The following is a 6,295-nucleotide window of genomic DNA, read 5'->3' on the forward strand; positions in this document are numbered from 1 at the left end:
ACATCAATGGGAATCATTTTCTTTCCGACTTGTTAATCCCCTTGCTTTCCTATCATACTTTCTTTCCCATACCTATTCCATTGATACATTCTCGACATATTAGTATATCTCAAACTTTGGCTTCTTTGCACTAATACGCTTCATTTTTTGGAATTTTAGGAATGTCGTAATTCATTTCAAGACTAAGTCTGCTCTCCTCCCCCCCCCCCCCCCCCCCTTTAAGAATATTCTTATATATCAGTAGCCTTTGAATATTACTCATCATTGACAATCACCTGGTCTACCTTAACGATCCTCCCACTTCTCGGTTCTTTATAATGCCGAGATTCCTTCATCGTATGGTTTGACTTACATTCCTTTCTGCTAGTTGAAGTCTAGTATCAAATCAAATGCTCATACATATCCGATCCAAAACAAGTGCCTCCTTTATTATCTTTCCACTTCTACCTTTTATGACTTGTAATTCCTTGGACTAATGGATTAATGGGGACATCGAAATTCATTAAGCCCCTTTATAGAGTGTCCGATTATACCTCGCTCCTTCAATCCTAGTCTTTTTCCACGACCATCTTCTTGCTGTGGGTTCTCAATTCCGATTTACGTCTATATTATACCGTTAAAAGTTAATATTCCACACCATTCATTCCCACGACTCGTCCTTTCATTTTCTTAGCTCATTTGTCCCATAATTCTCCTTAACCACTTATCTGCATCACAGTTCTGCACCATAGTTCTTTCAGTGTTCTGCCACTTCTTGGTTTTATCATGAAATCCTTACCAAGTACACTCTTTACTTTTTTCTTTTGGTCAAGCCTTCATCTTTCTTTTTTCCACTACGGCTAGTTCATATTTATAAATATCTCCCATATATCCTTATTTTCTTTATGACCGGACCTCTATACTCTTTATGGCGGTTCTTATCCCATGTCACTGATATATTGCTTCCTGGTCAACTTTGTTAACTTATTATCCTTTCTCTTGTCCTTGGTGATTGCTTGACTTTCATCAGCCAATCTATTAGTGTACCCTTCTTACTTTAGTCCTCAAGGGTTTTTAGTTCCTTTACTCCTAAATGCTCTTTTCCACTTGCCATTTTATAACATTGGCCCTGGAATTCGTAGAATATCCTTTCAGAAGTACAAATCCGTTCTATCTCTAAGTTATCTTTTTGGAAGGGCTGCTCCGTTTCAAGGAAATTGTGGCGTGTTATTTGACTATGCATTCACCTCTTCGGATGCCCTTCAAAAGTCAGAAACTCTTTAGCATCTTCGAAAAATCCAGCTTATTCTTTCCTACTTATCGAAATCTGCTTTTGGGTCCTATACATTCATTTTTTCGTTCCACACTACCATACTCTATCTTTTCTATATTCTTACTTTTGAAATTCGTCCAAATGGTCCTTTACCTTTACCGCCATCCTAAACTCTTTCTCTCGGAAGCCTTACTTGACCCTCGTTAGCAACATACTTCTGTTACTTACACTTTTCCTTTTCTCAGGGCATCCTAATCTTCTTACTCTTGTATACTCACTTTCTTCTTTTCCCTGGTGTTATTGCATCAGGCTTATCCAATTCTAACCTTTAAGAGAAAATAATGTCAACTTGCCCTGTAGCACTTGCTACTTGAACTTCAATACCCTGTTCAATCAGTACCTTTAACATATCGCAACGTCAATTACTGGGGCACGTATACTGGTTAACGTAACCACACATAAAATATCGTATATACCTCTACTAACACTTTTCTTACCAAGTATCCCTAATACTATTTAAACTCATCCTAATTCTGTAGCTGTAACACATCTTCTTTCTCTTTGCCCAGCCAATTCGCCTTATTTTTTGCAATCATATAGAATTTCCAACCGTGAGTTTCACACATTCTAATTTCCCTCAATCTATTCTAGTTCTTCATCCTTCTCTTCTGTCTTAATCTGTAAGACTTCTTAGCACACTTCCCCAGGGGGTCACCTATCCTAGTACTACTCTCGCACAAGCACGATTAACTTCGGAGTTCTGATGGGATCCGATGCGTTAGTGCTGGTATGACCGCATCCATCCTGCTGCGTGGCCTTTGTGTCACGCCCCGAACCATGGCCTGGGCGTAACACGGCACTCGGTGCCTTGCTGCATGTGACCAAGCGAACCACATGACTTGCTGAGTCTACATGGGACATGAACTGATGCGGAATATAAAGTAAACATGCATGAATTGTGAAAACATGGAGTTCAATAATCATAAGTCTGAAAATATTATTATTATTATATCATGAATGCGGAATTATGGTAATGTAGCCATTAAGGCCAACTCAACTGAACATGACAACTAACTAGTCTATGAAACCTCTGACACAAATCTGTCTGCTAAACTGTTCACCGGGACAAAGCCCTCGGCATACCTTAAATGTATAACTGACATAAATAGAAGTAAAGACACAACCCCGAATGAGATGGGGCTTACCAAAAGCTGATACGAGTAATGTCCTAATGAGCAAATCTGCTGTCCTGTCAATCAATACCTGCATCGTGAAATGCAGGCCCCCCGAGCAATAGAAAGGGGACGTCAGCACATTGAATGTACTGGTATGCAAAGCAACTTAAAAAAAATAACATGGGACATGGAATAACATGATAAGAAGTGAAACTGAAAACCTCGACATGAACATGAGCATGAACACGTATAAATAAAGTCTGAAAACAGTAAATCAATGGAAATACATGTATATATAACTGCTTGTAACATGGGGAGTGATATAGCATAACCGACAACATGATCTGGTACTTGCGTCCTACCAGCAGAACACTCATATCTTGCCAGGAATATGAGATTTAAGTAATAATAAGCATGTAAGGATCCAAACTGCATAATGAAGGTGTTGCCTCCTTGCTGACAACCCTTATCCTACGGTGGCTACGTAGTTTCAGGCTATCCGAGCCTTCTCGGTTAACTAAGCAAATCCCAAAAAAACATGAACATGTAAAATAAGTGGCACTTGCTGCCCATGATTTTCATGAATATAACTTGCTTGTACATGGATATCATGAATTATAGCTTGCTTGCATGAACTTCTAAAACATGTATAGTTTTTTCTTGAAAATAGCATAATATATCATAAACTAGCATGCATGAACCCAAGGAATGAGATATATGGGTTTTTCATAGATTACAGACAGATTCTTAATAATCATAAAGAAATATTAAGAACTAAATGATGGAACTATAACAATTCATACATAATATAATCATGGACATAGACCGAGGGTTATCATGAGCATGGTATAGAAACCCTAGTTTTCACAGAGAATCATAATTTATGGATTATGAGGCGTGGGGAAGAACAATGATGTTCCCACACATAGATAGTAACTCTACATACCTTAATAGCTCCAAAACTTGAAGAAAAGTCTGAATGTTTGAAGAAGAATTCCAAAAGCTTTGAATTTAGAAACCTTGAGAGGATTTTCACTCTTTTTCGTAGCTACTGTTTGTGGCTCAAAGGGTACTTCTCCGGACTTCTAAATCCAATCTTCACCGTTCATATTTTAGACTTATATGTTATGAACACTCGGTTAAAATTTGCTCGTGATCCAACGGTTAGATTATCGGAAACACCAAATTAATATGGTTGGTCGGAATGAAACTCAACAGAAAAATACCGGAGTTTGCTCCAACTTTTTTACAACTCTTGATTTTTATAGGGTAACGGGATATATGGATTTATTCTAGTCTTTATAAATGATAAATCTTGTAAAATACCAAGGTTCTTGATTAAAATATTTACCTTGGAGGAAACCTTAGGAAACTAGATTGCCAAACCGAATTCTTGAAGGTTTCTTGATTTTTCTTGATTGCAAGAATGAGTTTCTTGCAAGATCGAAGTGTCTAGGTTCTTTAGGGATGGAGGTAGAGAGAAAAAGAATAGTCTCTTAGGGTTTAGAATAGTGTTAGGGACGTTTTTACTTCATACAATAATAAAATAAGGAGTCCCAATTCGAGTAGGAAAAGGCTAAAAACGTAACCCAAAATCTGAAAATTCCGCTCTGACCAGTGATAGTAAAATAGGCATAACTCTTAGTACAGAGCTCCGTTTGGGCTCCATAAGATACCTTTGGAAATATATTCCAAAGGTCTACAACTTTCATGTTTTAAGTTTTCTCAAATGATCAACTAATCAACGAGTTACGCATGCCCAAAGTAGGCTGGTCAACCACTTTCGTAATACGTACAAACTTTCAAAATTTTCTCTAAAACTCTAACGTTACGAGTCTAACATGAGTTCCAAGATACGAGGTGTTACAATATCTCCCCCTTGGGATCATTCGTCCTCGAATGATGGTTCTTGGTTCAGTATTGGACTGGACATGGCATGAATACATGCACGTGATGAAAATGACATGAAACATAAGAGTTTGACATGATTACATGAAACCATGGTCATGGATCATGAGAACTGAATACGTCATTACATATAAACATGTACATGGGAACATGAAACTGAGTAACACCTACATGAACTAGAATCATGAAACCATTGTCCTCGATTCATAATAATGATTAAGAGTTACTACTAGCTCTAGAATTTACGAAAATTATGGCAGGATTTCCTTCGTAATTTGGACTCTCATGGCATTTCTCAAACGCCTGTCAGCTAACTAAAGTATCAACATAAACCTCACAGGGTATCTTAATACGTATGATGTGGCATAATCTTAATTACTGAATCTTGAATGTGGCTACCATGAATACTGAGCTGGCCTGAACACATGATTATTGGCTGAATGATTACATGATTACTATACATAGGGTTTGGAAAAGAATTTGTAGGCATGAATGACATGAGTACTGGAAAATAGGCACGAACATAACATGATTACTTGGACATGAGGAGCATGACATGGGACATAAATACATGAAGACTGGCTGTCATGAAAACATGAGTGCTAAACTTTTATAAGATATAAACACGTGTAAACATGGACATCAACATGAGATCTGAATGTCAAAAACATGATTGTTGAACATGAGGGTTGAATACTGAGCGCAGGTAGGATCTGAACACTTAGAGACTTGATCATAGATGTTCATGTGTTACCACGATAGACATACGAGATAAGAGTACGACTTAGGCTCTGAATGTAAGTGCAACTCCGTGCGAATGAGATAGAGTTGAGTCATATACTAGGAATATGATTCTAACATAGGTATTCATAAAGCTATAGCGTAGGCATGACATGATACATCAAATCTGAGTAGAATACTTTTGAAATAAGTACCATAGAATACCTGAAGGGATCTCACTATGAACTTGGAACATACCTTACTTCGAACCTTACCTTGTTCGCTCTGAAACACAGATATGAATATCTTGGCTTACCTTGCTTATTATTGTAAGCGGATCATTAAGGAGTGAGATAAAGGGATCATTCATACGAATCAGACACTTCATCTTCGAAGATAGACATGACATGGGTACATTAAACTGAAGAACATAACATGGAACATGTATACATGGAAATGGGACTAATATGGCATAAGACATGAATACATGAGTAGCATGGAATGGGGCATGAGAGACATGACGTTTACATAAGTACTTCGAAGCTATATACCCTGACATTTGGACATTAGGTCATGAATATTGAAGTGTGAATAAGGCATAAGTGTGACTTAAATGGAGTATAAGTTGTAGGCTTCACTCTTAAGTACATAGAGACATAGGGATGGATAAGATATCACTTTTGGAACTTAGCTATACTTACAGAATGGGACATGGTTCAACATAGTTTACTCTTATTACTGTAAGTCGACACCCTCATTATAAAAATAAGACTCATGAAGTAAAGGATCATAGGCATGAATGCTTCGTTCGTCAAGCACCTAAGGTATAAGTAGAAAGTAACCTTGAACTTAAACAGGGCATAGGTACTTCGAAAAAGAAAATGGCATCCTTTGTGCCAAGCTACGAGCTGCTTTAAAACAGTAGCCAGAGGAACATAAGCATGAGTTACGTAGAGTCGTCGGTAGGATATCCATCTTGACTTACTCTTATCATTACCTACCAACCCCACTGTTATGCTATTTCTATATGTGGATGCTCAAAGAAGTCGGTCGTGGGCACGGGTATGTGAGAACGTAGGTACCATATCTTTGGAGTTGAAATAAATCATTTACCTAAGGCATTTTCCCTTGTTCAAGGACCAGGTGGGCATTCCATATGATTCTTAGTCTTTAAACTATTGTGTTACCTTCTCCTCAATCATTATCAAAATCAACATCATATTCGGAAAGCACTTAGAAG

The 6,295-nt window shown here is 37.7% G+C and overlaps 1 pseudogene; it reads right to left on the reverse strand.

Annotated features, from left to right (window-relative positions):
• Positions 1–1,935: 1,935 nt before the first annotated feature.
• Positions 1,936–2,053, reverse strand: LOC132604842 (5S ribosomal RNA; annotated as a pseudogene).
• Positions 2,054–6,295: the final 4,242 nt, after the last annotated feature.

This window comes from Lycium barbarum, chromosome 7 (assembly GCF_019175385.1).
Source record: "Lycium barbarum isolate Lr01 chromosome 7, ASM1917538v2, whole genome shotgun sequence".
Lineage (NCBI taxonomy): Eukaryota > Viridiplantae > Streptophyta > Magnoliopsida > Solanales > Solanaceae > Lycium > Lycium barbarum.